Genomic DNA, 20,878 nt, shown 5'->3' on the forward strand with positions numbered 1-20,878 from the left:
AAACCCAGTTCATCATATTATAACATAAACGAGGTCGAACTGTAAGTTTCGGAGATGACATGAAAGGAAGGATAGTAGGCTCTAGATCCATCGGAACCAACCCTATTATTGAAGAAGTCTCCCTAGTTAGAGGTCTGAAGTACAACCTCTTGAGCGGCTCAACTCTCTGATAGAGGCAGAAGGGTAACTTTCGACACCTCTGGATGTCAAATAATAGACAGTAAGACCAATGCTCTTATACTTACTGCTCCTAGGGTAGAAAATGTTTTCATGCTAAATCTAAAAAATAAGTTTTCAAAGGATATATGCTTAGTAACAAAGGAAGAAAGTTCATAGCTATGGCACAGAAGACTTGGTCATGTAAGCATGGATCTTCTGGCCAAATTAGCAAGAAAGCAATTTGTTGAAGGATTGCCAATACTTAAATTTGAAAAAGATCACTTATGCAATGCTTGTCAATCAGGGAAACAAACTAGAAAGTCCTTTAAAAGTAAAAATCTACAGTTAAACCTCGATAAATGAATGTTCGATAAAGTAATAACCTCGTTTATATAATAAATTCTTTCGCTCCCGACTTGGGCCAATGGACTAAAGTAATAACCTCGCTAAATGCATTAAGTAATAAAAATATTTAAATCCTTTAGGGCCCAATGAAAATATAAATTAATAATTATTGAATTATATACAATATATATATATATAGACCAAAAACTTTCAATCAATCAACTAGAAGTCATTTCTTTTGAAAAAATGCATCTATAGTTGATTGTTTTTTCTTTCCACCTAAACCAAAATGAACACCATCCTTAACTTTTTGTAGTGCAAACACAACTTCTGATATATTTTGCTCATGTTGTAGTAAGTAGTTGTTTAAGGTGACCATTGCTTGAAAGGCCTCTTTTGACGATACATTTGCGCCAACGCAACTATCATCTGGCTCTGGATCATTTCCATCATTGTTGTTCATTATTGAAGATACAGTGTATGCATTTTACAATGAAAAATTATCTATAAAATAATAAATATTGATTTATCAATAAATGAATAATTTATTCATTTATCGATAAATAAATAATCTCGCTTAATGAATATTTTTTTTCGGTCCCAAGGATGTGCATTTATCGAGGTTTTACTGTAGTTTCAACCAAATGCCCTCTAGAACTACTACATCTGGATCTCTTCGGACTTGTTCAACCTCTGAGTCTAGGAGGAAAAATATTTTCATTAGTAGTTGTAGATGATTTTTCTAGATATACTTGGGTCATCTTGCTCACCAGCAAAGATGAAACTTTTGAACTATTTCCAGGACTCTGTAAGAAAATCAAGAATGAGAAGGATCTAAAAATTGCTCACATCAAAAGTGATAATGGTGGACAATTCTGAAATCAACAGTTTGAGGAATTTTGTGAAACTAGATGCATTGATCACTTCTCTGCTCCTAGAACTCCACAAAAAAAATGGGGTAGTTGAAAGGAAAAATAGAACTCTGGTCCAAATGTCCAGAATAATGCTTAGTGAAAATAAGCTTCCAAAGTACTTCTGGGGAGAAGCTGTTAACACATCTTGTTATATTATTAGTAGAGCTCTAGTCAGACTTATTCTGAAGAAAAATCCCTATGAATTGTGGAGAGGTCGAAACCCCAAGATAGGATATTTCAGAGCTTTTGGTTGTAAATGTTTCATACTAAACACTAAAGACAATCTTGCTAAATTTGATCCAAAGGCTGATGAAGCCATTTTTCTTGGCTATTCAACAAACAACAAAGCATATAGAAATTTCAATAAAAGAACCCATGTACTAGAAGTCTATACATGTTGAATTCGATGAAACTAACCATGCAGAGAAGTCTATCAATGTTCCAGAAAAGGAACAAGCCTCAACACCAACAGAAATCCATCAGACCTCCGAAACACTCCAAGTCAGAGCCTCCGAAGGTAAAACTGAATCTGAGATTTGTTAAAACACCTTTCCACATGATTTTGATTTAACAAAATTATTTAAGTTAATCCCATGATTAAGACAATTAAATTTAAGTGCTTTGATTTAACTGTACTAATGTGTTTGTTCAATGTTGAGTATATTAATAAATGAGAACATGAATAAAAAATAAGACAGAACGAAGTCAGCATGAGCCACAGAAGCTGAGTAGAACACAACTCAGCATCATAAAAGAAAAGTCTTCTTCAGAACAATCACTTGAAGGCAAAGCCGACCGAAGAAGCTGAGTAGAACGTAACTCAGCCCCGTCAAAGGAGATCTTAAAGGCAACATCAAACAAGTCAAGCTGAGTGTTCATCAGGACAGCACCAATGATCCGTTGACTAGAAGACAAAGTCCGACAAAGGTCTGCACCAATTCACAAGCCTCGGAATTACACCAAGAGACCTTTTCGAGACGCATGGATCAACTGTCATTTGGGAAGAAGACAAACCTGGCACTATAAGACGAACCTGGCGTAAGAAGACGAAACTGGCAAGCTTGATGCCTGCTAAATTCAGGCGACAGGATTAGCCTGCAATTCTGAATGCTGACCTATCAATGACGAAAGAAGACCGTTTGAATTCAACGGATATCTCCGAATTCAAATCATTGAAGCTTCAGAAATTGCTATAAAAGGACAAGTTCATCACTTGGACCCTTTGCCGAATTACAAAAGAGAAAAGACAAGCAAGATCTTCACTAAGTTAAAAGATCCAAAAGAGAAGCTGTCTGATTAGAAAAAGCAAGTTCTTACACCCAATTCCAATTATTGTGTAAAAGTCTAGAGTGAATTTGTATTCATCTAAAGTGTTCTTCATTTAGAGAGAACAATCTTGTATCAACTGTAAAGGTTAGAGGAGTCAGGTACTCGGTTTTAGTACTCAGTGGTAGAGAAAATCTGAGTGTTCGGTTATAGCGCTCAGTAGGATTGAGTAGACGAATAGAGGACGGTACTCTTGCATACTCAATTGCTTTGTAAATTGTTTGTGCTCTACCTTTAAAGAGCTCTGTAGTGGATTGAAAAAGCCCGGAAGGATTTTAGGGACTGGACGTAGGCGGTGAGGCCGAACCAGGATAAGTCTGCTGAGTAATCTCTAACCCTTTCTCTTGCTATATATATGTATGTGTTGCTTGCTTAAATTACTCAGTATATAAATCGCATAAGCCGACGCTGACTAATCAGAGTGCTGAGTTGGAAGCTGACCTAAAGTGTTATCTCCCAACTCACAATTGAAACAGCTCTAGTTAGTGTCTGATTAAAGCTGTCTCACACTTCACTCAGCCTTGCTGACCTAAAGCTGAGTTAAATTATCAAACATTAAATTAAGTCAGCCTTATTAAGCGAAAAAGTTATATTAGTTCCTAACCCCCCTCCCCTTGGAACTAATCCTATTACATTACACGGGACCAACAAGATTATCTTTGCTGATGATACTCTACTTGTAGAAATTGTTGAAACACATCATGCTGAAGATAATTCTCTCCTTAAAGAAGTGAGAATTCCTAGAGGACACTTTGAAGGAAATATTATAGACTATGTCCACAACATTGTAAAAACCAGAGGTTAACTAAGGGAACTACTGAGCAGTGTTGCATTTGTATCAATGATTGAACCTAAGACATTCCCAGAACCTGAAAATGACGAGTATTGGATGATAGCTATGCAAGAAGAACTGGATCAGTTCAGAAGGAATGATGTATGAGATCTAGTCCATCATCCGAAAAATAAAAAGACCGTCGGAACCAGATGGGTTTTTCGGAACAAACTAGATGAGGATGGAAACGTGGTCAGAGACAAGGCAAGGCTTGTAGCTCAAGGATACAGTCAACAAGAAGGTATTGACTATAGAGAAACATTTGCTCCTGTAGCAAGGTTAGAAGCTTAACGCATCCTCTGTGCCTATGCTAGCTATATGAACTTTAAATTATTTCAAATGGATGTGAAAAGTGCCTTTCTAAATGGAATAATAAATGAAGAAGTATATGTAAATCAGCCCCCTGGATTTGAAGACTCTAAATTTCCAAATCATGTTTATAAACTTAAGAAGGCTCTGTATGGATTAAAACAAGCACCACGTGCTTGGTATGAGCGTCTAACAAATTTCCTTCTGACTAGGAATTTTGTCAGAGGCAAGTCTGATACAACCTTATTCATCCAGAGAAAGGATAAAAATATCCTCTTAGCACAACTCTATGTAGATGATATTATTTTCGGTGCTACTGATGAATCTCTGTGTAGAATTTAGCAAACAGATGCATGATGAGTTTGAAATGTCCATGATGGGAGAACTTAGTTTCTTTCTTGGACTCCAAATCAAACAAGGGAAAAATGGTATATTCATAAGTCAAACCAAGTATGCAAAAGAGATACTAAAGAAGTATGACATGGAACAATGCAAATCAATTTCCACTCCCATGAGCACAGACACTATACTCTCAACAGATGAGGCAGGTAAGCAAATAGACAACAAACTGTACAGAGATATAATTGGATGTTTACTCTATCTTACGGCTAGTAGACCTGACATACAATTTTCACTATGCTATTATGCTAGATACCAGTCTAACCCTAAGGAATCTCATCATATAGTTGTGAAAAGAATCCTTAGATACTTGCAAGGTTATGTGAACACATAGCTCTAGTATCCTAGTGCCTCCGATTTCACATTTCTGGGATACACTGATGCTGACTATGGACGAGATAAACTGGAACAAAAAAGCACTTCCGGAGGATGCCACTTTCTCGGAAGCTGCATTGTCTCATGGTTTAGTAAGAAACAGTCATCAGTGGCACTGTCTACCATAAAAGCAGAGTACATTGCTGCTAGAAGCTATGTTGCTCAAGTCCACTGGATAAAGCAGCAGCTGGAAGATTTTGGGGTCAGAACCAAGACCATTGATGTCATGTGTGACAATAAAAGTGTTATAAACCTCTCCAAAAATCCCATCCAGCATAGCAGGATGAAACATGTTAGCATAACACATCATTTCATCAGAGATCATGTTCTTAAAGGAGAAATAAAACTGATCTATGTACCATCAGAGGATCAACTTGCAGACATCTTCACAAAGCCTCTTGCAAGGGAGCAGTTCTGTGCTCTGAGAGAATCCATCGGTATGTCTAATCCACTTCAATAATCTCAAAGTGTATAATCTGTGTGAAAAAGTATCAAACCTCTGAAATAATATGCATGCTTAAATGAACTACATACGACCTCTGATCCACACTCTAGCATATTTATATCAGATCTTCGAACCAGAATAGTGTGACACGTGGTAGAAAATAAACTGTACATATTCTTAGGACATGTGAAAAGACTAGAGAACGGGTATTTAGGAGTGACTAATGAGGCTAGGCCATAATGACTATAAATCCAAAATTGCATCGTCTGACACAGTTACACAAATCCCAAGCACCATAATAAATGCAATGGAACGGTTCCCCATTCAAAATCTTTTTAACTTCCTATATCATCTATAAATTGAGAAGAGAAAAACCTTCAAATGCTTCTACGCTGAAATCTTTTGCATCAACTACTAAATCCTTCTCTCTCGCGAATTCAAAATTCTTCATCGTGAAGCTTAAGAACTCCATAACAATGGCAGAAGAACCTCAGGAAGAATGTCAACAGTCAGGTGAAGTTGAAGCCAGCCCTGTAGCAGTATACAACGAATCCATAATCAAAACGTTTGAAACTCTGACTGTGCAAAAATCGAGGTATTTCGATTATGAGTATATAAGCAACACCAAACCATTCTCCACCTGGATTAAGAAAAACAAGTGGGAAAAGTTCTTTAACATTCCCAGTGTGATCTACCCAAAGCTTGTTGTGGAATTCTATCGAAACCTCAATGTCAATCCACAAGACCCAGATCGAATGGTCACCACTGTCTAGAATGTGAACTGCTACATCTCCACCCAGACGTTGGCTGATTTATTGGAGGTGGATCTCGTCGGGTCTAAACTCTGAAAAACTGGTGATGAAAACAAAACTGCCTTTCCCTCTGACTATCTGACTCCTAGAAACCTCTGTGGAGATTTCATCGCTACCTCTCTTGAAGCTGTACCACGCTATGCTCACTATATTGTGGCACACTACATCCTTCCTAAGAAAGGTTCCACCACCTCTATTTCAAAATTTGAACTCTGTCTAAAGTGGCACATACTGGAAGAGAAACCCTTGAACCTCCCAGTCCTCCTGGTCGCAGCAATGAAGAAATGTAAAACCCAACTGCTTTTCGAATCCCTCATTACTCTCATTCTTCACGAGAACAATGTTCCAATTCCTGCTAATATGGAACATGCCTCTGGAACAATCATAAACGAGAAGATAATTGGTGGACTGGAACACAACAAAGCCTATAAATCCACAAGTAAAGAACTTGAAGCAAAGAGGAGCTCTAAGCGAAAAGCCTCTGAAAATCAACCCCAAGAAAGTCAAGTCTGCTCAAAGTCAGAGACCTACCTCTGAAATTGCACCTGCAACTGCTAAGATGGTTGCTCTGAGGGCGTCTGCCTCTTAGAAGGAAAAGGGTAAAGCTTGTGAAAATAAGGAACAAGAATCAGAGGACTCTGATGAGGATGATATCACCATCCAGAAGGCACTCCAATTGAGTAGAGCTTGTCTCAAGGACAACTATCTTGGAAGTGGGTCTGGAATGTTACCTACCAAGCTGCCTACTTCATTACCTAAAGAAACTCCATCACCTCCAAAAGTTAAGGCAGATGATCTCAAGGCCATCAAATTCAAGAAAGTATCTGGGCGAAGGCCCCTGAAAAAATTTCATCATCGATGTTGAGGTTAACTTGAACCTGGCAAACGTTCCTAAGGTAAACAAACGACTTGAACTTAAGAAACTTTACTTTGAACTGTTTCACATGGAACCCTTCATTCTGACTCCTCTGTCAATTGTATTTACTTAGGAAAATCAAGCCTCTGATTTTGAAAAGGAAGATCAAGCCTCTCCACCAATTCATGAAGAAAATCCACTCCCAGAGCTTTCCCCTCACCACACCAACACTGAGCATGTACCTGCTGCTCAAACTGAAGAGCCAATACCTGCTGGTGATCAGCTCTTCCCCGATGAACCCATCATCGAAGACTCCTCTTTTGATTCTGAGCTCAACACTCCTCCACCTACCACAAGAATAGGATTTGCTGTGCCTTCCTCTCCTAAGTCACCAACACTCAATCCATCTCCTAGAGCACCAAGTCCAATCAGAGGAACTGAAGCCTCCACTCACCTGTTCTGCCTGCTGTTATTAATACACCAATCATAAATGCTCAAACTGTTATATCTGATGATCCAACAAGCTCTGAAGGTAATGAGCGTTTGGTTGGCCTAAAAACCTCCTTCTCTACTAAAGCCTCTCTGGAAGAAACTATCAGGCAACTACCCCAAGTAACTGCTGATCTAGGAGCCTCTGGTGCTTAATTCTATTCTCAGATTCAAAATGCCTCCACTTCCACTGCTCAAACAATATCCCCAACTGAGGTAGCAGAGACTCTGCTGCAGCAACTGTGCATTTGACAAAAATGGCCAAGGCTTTTAAAGCTTTTCAACCAACCACCCATTTGACCAACCATAAGCTCCACCACCATTATCCTAAATGAGCTGGCTAGCATCAAGAGCCTTGTTCATACGGTGGATGCTTTAATGTCTTAGTAGGGAATCCATACTCATGCTAAACGTATGGGATCCATTCAGTTGACTATGCTTCAGCATATGTCTCTGTTTGAAACCATGATTAAGAGCATTCCTTCTGGTTCTGATACGACAAATGTGGTCTCTGCTCAGCTTTCTTTTGAATTCTATAAAATGACTTCTGAACTTTGAGGCCTATCCACTCAAGTTATGGTGCAAAACTCCTCTACTCAGTTCGATGAAGCAATTCGTCTTCTGAATCATAATCAGGCTGCCGTTGAAACCTTGGATAAGAAAGTCACAACTTTCTATTCCCAGAACCAGGCCATGTGCCAGAGCCTCAACACCATCACCAATTAGCATAAACTTCTGGATACAACTTGATGTGAACCCACGAGGAACAGTGCCTCGAAAACCCGACAACTATATTTGATCCCTAGGAAAGCTAACGAATCAGGGTCGGACAGAAAAGAACCCTTACAAAACTAGGTTGTAAAGACCTTATCTCAGTCTCCAACAATTAAGGATTTAATCCCGAACTGTTCAAAGTAGTGCCCTAAAGAACACAAGAGAAACCACTCACAAACTCTTAAGAGTAATGTTTTTATTAAGATGAAAAAAAAACTTCCTTTCAAACAGAAATGAAACCTATATATATATAGAGAATTACAACCGCGTCAATTCAGAGTATTGACTTAATATTCAAAATCAGCTACCCATAAATATGAATTGATAAGGTTGCTTGCTGCCCACTATATTTGACTTGATAAAATACAAATCTATTGCATACAAACAAAAGATACATTAATTGTTCTTTGTTTGTGTTATTTTCTTACCAATTATTATTTCTTGCCATGCTTGTATCGGATGGGTTTTGAGCTTGTCCAATTCACATTAATTGCTTTTCCCATAAATCCAAACCACTAAAATTCATATAGTAATTTTTGAAATAATTTCACCGCTCGATTCGTTTAGTCCGTGTTTGGTTTCTTTGATATACCCGCTTTCCGAGTAACCCGAGAGGTACGAAAAAGTTAGAGCTTCCTGAATTTCATTTGTGTCAATTTGGTCCGACATATCTAACATTTTCACCACATATGTTTGGAGCTCCTCTTCAAACTGCTTAGCACATGCTTAAGTAACAGGTCCATCTGGTAGACGTATTCGCTCCATGTGAGAATCCAGATTTTCAGTCCGGGTTATATCATTCCCTCCCTCCTCAAAAGGATTCGACCTCGAATCAGAATCTACATCATAAAAAGATAAATCAGTAACATTGAAAGTAGCAAATACATTATACTCACCAGGTAAATCAATTTTGTAAGCGTTGTCATTAACACGCTCCAAAACTCGAAAAGGACCATCGCCTCAGGGTTGAAGCTTATTTTTACGAAGTCCTGGAAATCTCTCTTTTCGAAAATGCACCCACACTAAATCACCAGGTGCAAACACTACGCGTTTGTGATGTTGGTTTACTTTAGAAGCAACCCGTCTATTTTTCTCTTCAATGTGTTTGTGAACCTTCTCGTGAATGGATTGCACCAATTCTGCCTTTTTAGCGCCATTTGTACTAGACCTGGCATCCACAGGTAAAGGTAGTAAATCCATAGGAGTAAGAGGGTTAAGACCATAAACAACTTCAAATGGCGAAAACAAAGTAGAAGAGTGAATACTGCGATTATATGCAAATTCTACCATAGGTAAACACTCTTCCCAATTCTTAAGATTTTTCCCAACCACGGTACGCAAAATCTGACTAAGAGTTCGATTAACGACCTCGGTTTGTCTTGAGGATGGCAAGCAGTAGAATATAAAAGCTTAGTACCCAATCGACTCCACAAAACACGCCAAAAATGACTTAAAAATTTAGCATCTTGGTCGGATACTATAGTTTTTGGGACTCCATGCAACTTAACGACCTCTCGAAAGAAAAGGTCAGCAACGTTAGTAGCATCATCGGTTTTGTTGCATGCAATGAAATGCGCCATTTTGCTAAATCTATCAACCACGATAAAAATGGAATCACGACGTTTCTTTGTCCTAGGTAACCCAACAATAAAGTCCATAGAAATATCTACCCAGGGTTCCGTAGGCACGGGTAACGGGGTATAGAGACATTGGGACAAAACCTTAGACTTAGCCTTTTTACAAGCGATACACCTAGAACAAAGTCTGTTGACATCCCTACGCATCTTTGGCCAAAAGAAATGTTCATGCAAAATATCTAAAGTCTTACGAACCCCAAAATGTCCCATCAGTCCACTATCGTGGGCTTCCGAAACAAGCAATTCTCGATATGAACATTGTGGCACACATAGTCTATTTTCACAGAATAAAAAGCCATCAAGTAAATAGAATTTGTCCACCGCAGACTTACCGCATGCAAGATACATATCACCAAAATCAACATCACCTTTATACAACTCTTTAAGATGTGTAAATCCCAAGAGCTTAGTATTCAAGGAACTTAAAAGAATATACCTGCGTGATAGTGCATCAGCCACCACATTTTCTTTACCTTGCTTGTGTTGAATAGTATATGGAAAAGTCTCAATGAACTCCATCCACCGGGCATGTCGTCTATTCAACTTACCTTGTCCCTTGAGGTGTTTTAGGGACTCGTGATCAGAATGAATAACAAACTCCTTAGGCCAAAGGTAATGCTGCCATGTTTCCAACGCCCTCACTAGAGCATATAACTCTTTGTCATAGGTGGGGTAATTAAGTGCAGCCCCACTCAACTTCTCACTAAAGAAAGCTATTGGTCTTTTATCCTACATCAAAACATCACCAATACCTATGCCGGAGGCATCACATTCAATCTCAAATGCTTTCTCAAAGTTAGGTAATGCAAGTACAGGAGCAGAACATAATTTATCCTTCAAAATATTAAAAGCATTCTCATGTTCTATCTCCCCCATGAAAATCCTACTGTCTTTTTAATCACCTCAGTGAGGGGAGCAGCTAAAGTGCTAAAGTCCCTCATAAATCGTCTGTAGAATGATGCTAAGCCATGGAAGATTCGCACCTCAGACACACTACTAGGTGTAGGCCAATTGCGGATTGCCTTAACCTTTTCCTCATCTACTTTAATTCCTTTAGCAGACACAACATAACCAAGGAAAATAATTTGGTCTGTGCAAAAGGAACATTTAGACAAGTTAGCATATAATTGTTCTTTTCTAAGCACATCAAAGACACTCCTTAAGTGACCTAAATGCTCTTCTAAAGACCTACTATATACCAATATGTCATCAAAGTAGACCACCACAAACTTGCCTATAAATGCACGCAACACATGATTCATTAAGCGCATAAAAGTTGACGGTGCATTGGTCAGACAAAAGGCATAACGAGCCATTCATACAATCCGTGTTTAGTTTTAAATGCAGTTTTCCATTCATCCCCTTCTTTCATCCTAATCTGATGGTATCCACTTTTCAAATCTATTTTACTAAACACAATAGCTCCATGTAATTCATCCAATATATCATCTAACCTAGGAATAGGGTGACGATATTTTACCGTAATGTTGTTGACGGCTCGACAATCAACACACATTTTCCAACTTCCGTCTTTTTTAGGAACAAGAAGCACGGGTACGGCACATGGGCTCATCGACTCCCTCACGTACACTTTAGCAAGTAACTCCTCCACTTGACGTTGTAACTCTTTTGTTTCCTCAGGATTACATCGATATGCTGGACGGTTAGGAATGACTGCCCCAGGTACTAGGTCGATCTGATGTTCGATGCCCCGAATAGGTGGTAATCCTTCAGGCAATTCCTCGGGCATGACATCTTGATATTCCTGCAAAAGAGAAATACAAGAACTAGGTAGGACATTATCAGCTTGACTTACATATGCTTCTCTATAAACAAGTAATAAGACAGGTTTATTTACAGAAAAAGCATACTTAACCTCGCTGGACCTTGCAAAGAAATTAGCCTTACCCCGCCCCACACTGTTATTCTCTATTGACTCTCCTTTTGCATATGGCCCCTCTCCTTTTGTAATTTCAGAATTACTTTTACCTCGACTCTCTCGCTCCTTGGCCACATCATTATCAATTCTCTCATTTTTTTTTGAATTTTGCTTTTCTCTCACCAATTCCTCATTTTCACCACTCTTCTCAACATGCTTTTCTCTCGACTCTCGGTTATCATCAGATGATATATGAGTTTTATTAGAAACAGCCCCACTATGACTTCTAAGCTTGATTTGGTCTTCATAGACCTATGTAGGGGTCTTCTTCAAACAGCCTTCTTTTGGGCTCTAGGGTATCTACTGACGGCTTGCTCTTTAACATGCTCTCCCTCACTTTGCGTTTCCCACTCTTCTCTGTTTTGGCTTCCTCAGTGATGATTGCCCAGGACTTCCCCTTCTTTCTGCATATATCTAGTCGCCTCATGGAGTTGCAGTCGAATGGCTCCATCTTCTTGGCTATAGTCAAGATGTGTATGGAAGGGTTGAACATCCCTATGGCTCTGGCCAGCTTGGTAATGAGTGGTCCGCATAGAATGTAGCTTGAGCTTCTTTGTTCCTGCCTAGCCAAATGAAGTCCCAACCAATGGCCTACATTAATTCTTCTTTTGTTTACCATACACCATAGCACGAGTAGGTCATTGGTAGGAACATTGCTCTGATTACATCGGCCGAACAGACTGGTTGCAAGGCACCTCTATAGAAATCGCATCTCATGAGTGAGGATCTAGGCTGACTTGGAGTCACTAGGGTTGTACCTAGTTGTTCCGGTGATTTCTTGCCAGAAAACTTCAGGATGGAAATTAGATGGCATGTCCATTAAGCTTTCCTTGTACTCAGATGTTGCGATTTCCTTGGGTAAATTACACCAATAGTACCTAAACTTTATCCATTTCACACTTTGGTACATAGATTACATTTTGTCCCAAAAATATACCCGAAGTAACAATGACCGGACAATTTAGTAAATTTTACCGGTAAATGACCGGTCAATGCAAGTTTGTCTGAGTAAATTACATCAATGGTACCTGAACTTTTCCTAATTCACACTTTGGTACCTAGATTTTTTTGTCCTAAAAATATAACTCAAGTGAAGGTGACCGGATAATTTAGTACATCTGATCGGTTAGTGACCAATCAACGAGAGTTTGACCATTTTGAATTAAAAATTAGGACCTACAATACACCCAATTAACATAAAATTATAATACTACCCTTTAATATATATGTAGAGCTAAAGGGTAGTATTGTATATGTTAATATGATGGGTCTAAATTTCTAATTTAAAATGGTCAAACTCACGTTGACTGGTCAAATATACTAAATTATCGATTCATCTTTACTTGAAGTGTATTTTTTGGACAAAATAAAATTTAGGTACCAAAGTGTGAATTAAGGTAAAGTTTAGGTACCATTAGTGTAATTTACTCATCAAACCCGTATTGACCGGTAAAATGTACTAAATTGTCCGGTCATCGTTAGTTCAGATATATTTTCGGGACAAAATGTAATCTAGGTATCAAAGTGTGAATTAGGGTAAAATTCAGGTACTATTGATGTAATTTACTCCGATTTCCTCGGCATTAATGAACCTAGGTAGGCATTGAAAGAGTTGATCGATAGAGAAAGGTTGAGCCCCACGAGACGGAAGTTGGATTTTTCTTTGTTCGCTAGGTCTCAGATCTTCTCATCAAACATGAAGGTGGATAAGAACTCTAGTGTTAACTCTCTGTAGGATTCTTCTCTAATATCACACATCTTGAGCAGCCCGACATTATCCAGTAGTTCCTGGATCCTTTCTTCCATCCCCAAAGTTTTCAAACTCGACCAGCAAATGTTCCTTATTTTGAGAGAGATTAGTTCCAACATATTTCACATATGAATCTATAATCTTTCAATTGTAAATTTAGTAGCTCTATTGTTGCTTCAGTTATAGGCAACAAAGAGTGGTTTAGTTGAGTGTTGTTGTGAAGGAAGGTACTCTAATCAAGCTTAGACTAGTTTGTAAAAGGTTTGTGCTCTACCTCCGAAAGAGTCCAGTAGTGGATTAAAACTCAGAAGAAGGTATTCTGAGGACTAGACGTAGGTAAAAGGCCAAACCAGTTTAAATATGTCGAGTAACTTCTTTCCCTTTTATTACCCTTTTTCTCATACTGAATAGTGCCATGCTCTAACATCTATCTCACAATAACACTCTGAATATTATGTGCACAACTTAACTACCATTCGCCTTAAAGTTCTTTAGAGCCTCTGTTAAAGAGTTGTTCTCTAAGTGCAACAATCAGAAGCAGAACCAATCTAAGTAGATTGAAGTGCTCAAAAGCTCAGTATATTAAAGTTGCCTCTGATTTCGAGAAATTTCCCTCTGTATTATATTGAATTGAGTAAGAAAAGTTTTAAAGGTTTAAATTACTCATTAGTTCTATTCACCCCATTTTAGAACTAAATCCGTCTTATTAGGGACCAACAGATGCAACATTAGAATCAATAGGATCATGCTTGCTACCTCTAGAGACTTGAATCGGCTGGTCCAACCTGTTCATCAACATCATGATCATTTCTCCTAGCATTTTGAAACCTTCGCGCTGGGGAGAGTTCGTCAAAGATGGGTTTTTTCTCTCATGTTGTAACAGACAAAAAGTATCCATGTCATCAGCTGAAGTGAAGGGGAACTGAAGTTGTTTCCTTCAAGTTGTTCAACAATGTCAGCTATGCTCTAGTTTCACAAGTTATTTTTATCTTTAGAACGCCTAAGTGTCATTTTAGTCCCATCGAGCATCAAGGGGACACACATGATTAAAAGGGATCACTTTTTATAAGAGGGACATGGAAGGGGATACCGAAATGGGGACAACGGATTTTCTCCCCAAAATATATTTCTGTTGTTTTTGAATCCAAGGAAATTACGAGTGTGCTAGAGATTTTTTATAGCGAAATCCCAAATGTGTGAATTTTACACTTATTTTGTAACCGATGAGTCATTTCACCAAGGATTAAAAAGTAAATTGCCATGTTTGACTGTCAATCTAAGAATTACGATGAATGAAAGGACAAAAATAACTAAGTTGCAAATTAATCTTGCAAGACATGAGAGTTAATTAAACAAAAACACTAAGACATAAATACTGAAATTGGAAAATGTTTGATTTTGAACTTTTGAGTCTTATTTGGTTATTTGATTGGTTAGTTCGGATTTTGAATTTGAATGATTGACAAATGCCCCATTTATAGCTACAAGAAGTAATTGTATCTACTAGAAAAAAAAACTAATGTGTATTTTTTGGGGCTAATTACAAATCTAGCCCAACTAAAAGGGTTTATTTACATATCTAATCCACTTTGCTTCCATCTCACCAAATTAGACAATTCATCCACTTTGGACAAAATTACCCTTAGTTCTATTTGATCGATCGATCTGCTCCTGCTTCTTCTTCTTCCGCTTCATCCGTTTCTTCTTCTTCTTCTTCTTCTTCTTCTTCTTCTTCTTCTTCTTCTTCTTCTTCTTCGTTTCAACTTCTTCTTCGGTTCATCTTCTTGAATTTCTGATACCAATCGTTAGCGATTTTTGAGATTATTGAAGTATTATATTCAATTTTCCGTAGAAATGGTATGTTTTTAGCTTATACGCCTGCTTTTCTCGCTGGTCTTGCCTATTTCTTCATCTGTAATGGTATCATTTCAATTTCCTCTATTTTCCACCATTTTCCTCCATTGTTGTCGCATTTCGTCACAAATACAACAGTTGGCGCATTTCGTCACAAATACGATCACAATTATCGAAATTTCGTCGCAAATGTGACACCCGTTGTCACATTTCGTCGCAAATGCGACAACTCTTGTTGCAAATGCGACAACTCTTATCGTATTTGTGACGAATTCATCACAAATGCAACATCACAGCAATTCAATTGTTATATTTTTTTACTTTTTCATTTTTTGAGCTTTCTATCCTAATCCTCTTCCACAGACACTAATTCTTCCAATGTTGAACGAAACATAATCTCTTCTCTCTATAAACCACCGTCTTTTCGCCGGTTTGGGATGGTGAAGAAGACGTTGAGAGTTTGAGGAAGAAGGTGAATTGAAATAAGGGTATTATTGTCCAATGAAAGTGTATAATTTGGTGAGATGGAAGCAAAATGGGTTAGATATATAAATGGACCTTTTTAGTTGGGTTAGATTTGTAATTAGCCTTTTTTTCCACTTTCTTTGTAACTTCTTCATTTTAGAAAGGGTATTGCTATATACCGCAATATTTTTTTCACCCACCGCACCCTTTTGACATTTATGCCCTTGTCATAATTTTTTATCAAAAACCAAAACTTTTTTTCCTCTCTTTCTCTCCCAAGCCTAAAAACCCTAATTGGACGAAAATGGATCCGAGCATTCCCGAAGACCATGATTTCGTACACGAGGTAATCCTACGATATAAATTTAAATTAAAATTTCATTTATTAAATTTTGAATTTTTTTTAAATGGATTTGGCCTAAACGGGTGGCGCATGCCGCCCGTCCGCACGGCCGAACGGACGAACTGCCCGTTCGGCCGTGCGGACGAGCGGCATGCGCCGCTCGTTCGGCCTGCGGAACGGGCGGCACGCAGCGCTCGTTCCGCCGTCGGACGAGCAGCGTGACCTGCCCGTTCCCACCTACGGTGGAACGGGCAGGCTGCCCCTTTAGGCATAATTTGCCCCATCTTTTGCATTTTAACGGGACAGCCTGTCCGTTTAGCCTATATGAGGCCCGAACAAGCTCGGAATTGTAATTTTTAACGTGCAGACTGCCCGACTAAGCCCTAAATTTATATTTTTTAATTTTTACACGTATTGTTACTACCTATTATGCACCCGAATGCCATTTTTTAACATTTTTGTGCGTATTGTTAATACATATTATGCATTTTTTATATATTCAGGAACCGTTAGAAGATTGGCAACCCGACGACATTGATTACAGTTCTCGTTTTATAACGGACACCGTTTTCCCTTCGTGTGAATATAATGTTACTTGGGCAAAACAGGTAGCTATTCGAATTGGGTTTGAGATTATAATATCTTCGCATAAACATGGTGGAAAGCAAAAGCAATTGAGATGTTCACGGGGTGAACATTACAGAGGGAAAACAGATGACGCAGGGTTAATACGGAAAACTAAAACTAAAGTGTGTAGGTGTAAATTTGAGATTAAAGCCTATCAACGGTCAGACCTTACTGGTTGGGGGATAAAGGCTAAGGCTGGATTAACTGGCCAGTACAATCATTCATTACGTGTGTATCCAGAGGGAAGTCGGCAGATGAGCGGACTCAGTATCGCATCTAAATTAATCGTTCGTGATATGAGTTCGGCTCAAGCAAAGCCTTGTGCTATTTTAGCAGCCGTTAAAGAAAAGCATCCTGAAGACAACCCAACAATTAAACACGTCTACAACTATAGAGATAAGATGAGGAAGGATGGGTTCGAAGGTAGAGACTTGGCTAGTCAGTTCTATCATATTGCTCTCAAGAACAAGTATGCTCATTATACGCAAACTGAGGGTGATTCTAGCGTGATTACACATGTGTTTATGGCACATCCAGAATCAGTAGATTTATTCAGGACTTATCACTGGTACATCGGCATTGATTCAACGTACAAAACCAACAAGTACAAAATGCCATTTGTTGAAATTGTTGGGATGACGCCTTGCAATAACAATTTCAAGATCGCATATGCCATCATTAAAGATGAGACTGAAGGAAGTTACCGTTGGGTCCTGCAGCGGCTGAGGGTTTTGATTGGGTTTGATCTCAACCCGACTGTTATCGTTAGTGATAGGGAGTTGGGGTTGTTGAAACTGATTCTGGAGGTTTTCCCACATACAGCACATTTACTATGCACCTGGCATATAAACAAGGATGTAGAAGATCAGGCGTACAAAATTATGGGAGACAAATCAATTGCCGGTAAATTCAAGAATGGAAAATGGAGAACATTAATTGAATCTTTATCCATTGCGGAGTACGAGGAAAATCTGGGCAAGATGCAGGATTCGATGAGCAGGTACCAAACTCTTATCTCGTACGTTGAGGAGACGTGGTTGGTGCATAAGGAGAAGTTTGATGTTGCATGGACGAAAAATTTCTTACATTTTGGCAACACAACCACTTGTCGTGTGGAGAGCGAACATGCGAGTCTAAAGCAATGGCTCAATACAGCCACAGGATCGCTGGATACGGTATGGCAGAAGGTTCACAAGCAGATAGAAGCCTAGGCAACTAATATCAGGTATTTTCAATACGTTCTATTGGAAGATGTTTGTATTCTTATCATGTATTTGTAAATCTCAGTCAACTGATAGTATGTTTATGTTCTTATTAGGTACATGCTTGAGCAGTCCAGGCTTCGTAAAGGAGTCTTTTACTCCGGATTCCCCTTTAACTACATGGTATGCAAAGTCTCACACTACTGCATGCAACTGATCAATGTTGAGTTAGCTCGCATGAGAAGTTTGAGCCATGAAGTGAATGCGCGTTGTGGATGTGTATTGAGAACCTCTCATCAGATACCATGTGCATGCGAGATCAAACAAGCTTATGAGTCTGGCGATATGATCAGTGTTGAGAGGGTTCATGTGTTCTGGAGAACACTTTTGATTAATTATGGTCAGACTCATGAAACTGAAGGGTGTCATGATCAGACAGAGGATTAGAGATATTTTAAATCCTTAGTCGACCAGGTCTCTAAAGGTGACCCAACCTTGGTGCGGAACATTTCAATACTTATACATGATCAACTACACCCTGATCAAGCACATTACACCGAACCTGATGTGAAAATTAACGTTCGAGGACGACCGAAGGCGGGTAAATCTACAAAACGTATGCCTAGTGCCTGGGAGTACAACGAAACTCGGCGTGGACGTGCTCGTTCTAGTAGTTCGTCTATGAGCCGTGGTAGAAGTGGTAGGAAAAGCTCTTCATCATCTGTCCATAATTTTGCATCCTCAGGTAATACAATTTTGCAATATCTAATTCATTTACACTTAACATAAGTTATGTGCAGTTTACAATATCTTATTTCACTCAATGCAGATGGAAATACGTATGAAGTTAATGATTTTGTTCATTCTGACAAAATAATTGGGATCATTAAGCCCTACGTTGAAACATATTGCGACGTAGTCGGTGATGGAAATTGTGGCTTCCGTGTTGTTTCTTCTTACATTTTTGGGCACCGAAGAGAAGTGGCAATCAGTTAGGCATCACCTTAGGAATGAAGTAATTGCTAACCGTTTTCGGTATGAATCTGTGTTAATTGACGGTGTTGATGCAGCAATTAATAAAATCAGTTGGGACGGTGGAGCTTGTTCGCAGGAGCATTGGATGCTCGTTTATGATAACTTGTTTCTGATTGCTACATTGTACAATGCTGCTGTAATGTTTTTCGGTTACCTGGGTGGAATTAACTCTAGTTTTTGTGGTACTGTTTTACCAGTGTATGCCCCTTCCACTGCTACAAGACCAGAACGAGAGATCTGCATAGCTCATTTGGGTACGCACTGTCGCCACTATATTCGTTTAAATTTATCTCCTAATTTTCCAGTCCCCCATGTACTAGAATGGTGGAAACAACACCATGAACGTAGCGTTGAAGGGTGGGATCGCATTTATGTAGCTAGGACAACACAATGGACAAGACTGGTTCAACTTAGATCCAGTTAGCTTTATATGAGTTACAGGTTGTGTCTGTATTAGGTCTGTATTGATCTGGATTGATCTAGTTAGCTTTATATATGTTACAGGTTGATTCTGATTGATTCTAGATAACAAACAGTTGTTGTTTTGATTCAGTTTTGTTCAGTCGAGTTACAGGTTGTGTCTGTATTGATTTTGTATTGATTCTGTATTGATCTGGATTGATCCAGTTAGCTTTATATGCGTTACAGGTTGATTCTGATTGATTCTGGATAACAAACAGTTGTTGTTTTGATTCAGTTTTATTCAGTCGAGTTACAGGTTGTGTCTGTATTGATCTGGATTAATCCAGTTAGCTTTATATGCGTTACAGGTTGATTCTGATTGATTCTGGATAACAAACAGTTGCTGTTTTGATTCAGTTTTGTTCAGTCGAGTTATAGGTTGTGTCTGTATTGATTCTGTATTGATCTTGATTGATCCAGTTAGCTTTATATGAGTTACAAGTTGATTCTGATTGATTCTGGATAACAAGCAGTTGCTGTTTTGATTCAGTTTTATTCAGTCGAGTTACAGGTTGTGTCTGTATTGATTCTGTATTGATCTGGATTGATCCAGTTAGCTTTATATGCGTTACAGGTTGATTCTAATTGATTCTGGATAACAAACAGTTGTTGTTTTGATTCAGTTTTGTTCAGTCGAGTTATAGGTTGTGTCTGTATTGATTCTGTATTGATCTGGATTGATACAGTTAGCTTTATATGCGTTACAGATTGATTCTGATTGATTCTGGATAACAAATGGTAATAAACAACATACTTATAACATTAAAGTACTAAAATACAAAGTACATAGTAAAGATATTATCCGAATGCCAACGTAAATATACTTATAATAAAAAGTACTAAAAATACAACCACAAATCACTTGGCCGAATTCCAAGCATCCAAAATCTGGTCGTACGACTGTTGCCACTCAGCCGCAACATCCTCATCAAGAAGGTTCATCGCGGCCAATGCACCTTCTCCCCAGTTAGCCCAACGGCTAACCCACTAGCAAAAAAAAATAATAACCCAAAATGAATAAATATCATTTCTTTTAATATAATTTGATAATTGCAAATAAATTGATTAAAATTTAAATTACTTACCACTTCGCTATTCGAGCGAGTATGAATAACCGGTCCGGGTGCAGGCATATCCGGTAGTAGCTGAGGGTGTGAATGCAGGTAGTACCACGGCATGTACTGCTCCTCACAGTCCGAAGGAGTCCGTGCAAGAGTGAACCGAGACAATATAAGTATGCCCGCCTCAGGAAACGAGGTCCAAAGATCCTCTGCCATGTCGGTGGGCACTTCTACCCGATACTTCAAGCTGGACCAAGGACGTACGGACTTCAACGGCCTCAAGATCGGTCGGGGTATGGTCTGCACGTAACCTAGCTGGCGAAGGCATCTCCCCGGCATGTACGGCTCGATCACATCCCTGTAACGTATCCATCCGGCGTATATCGTCCTAGGGGTATGCGTAATGACATCATGACCATACGGCATCCACATCACCTACAGACGTATACAACAACATTAACATACAAA

This window comes from Euphorbia lathyris, chromosome 2, assembly GCF_963576675.1.
Source record: "Euphorbia lathyris chromosome 2, ddEupLath1.1, whole genome shotgun sequence".
NCBI classification, from domain to species: domain Eukaryota; kingdom Viridiplantae; phylum Streptophyta; class Magnoliopsida; order Malpighiales; family Euphorbiaceae; genus Euphorbia; species Euphorbia lathyris.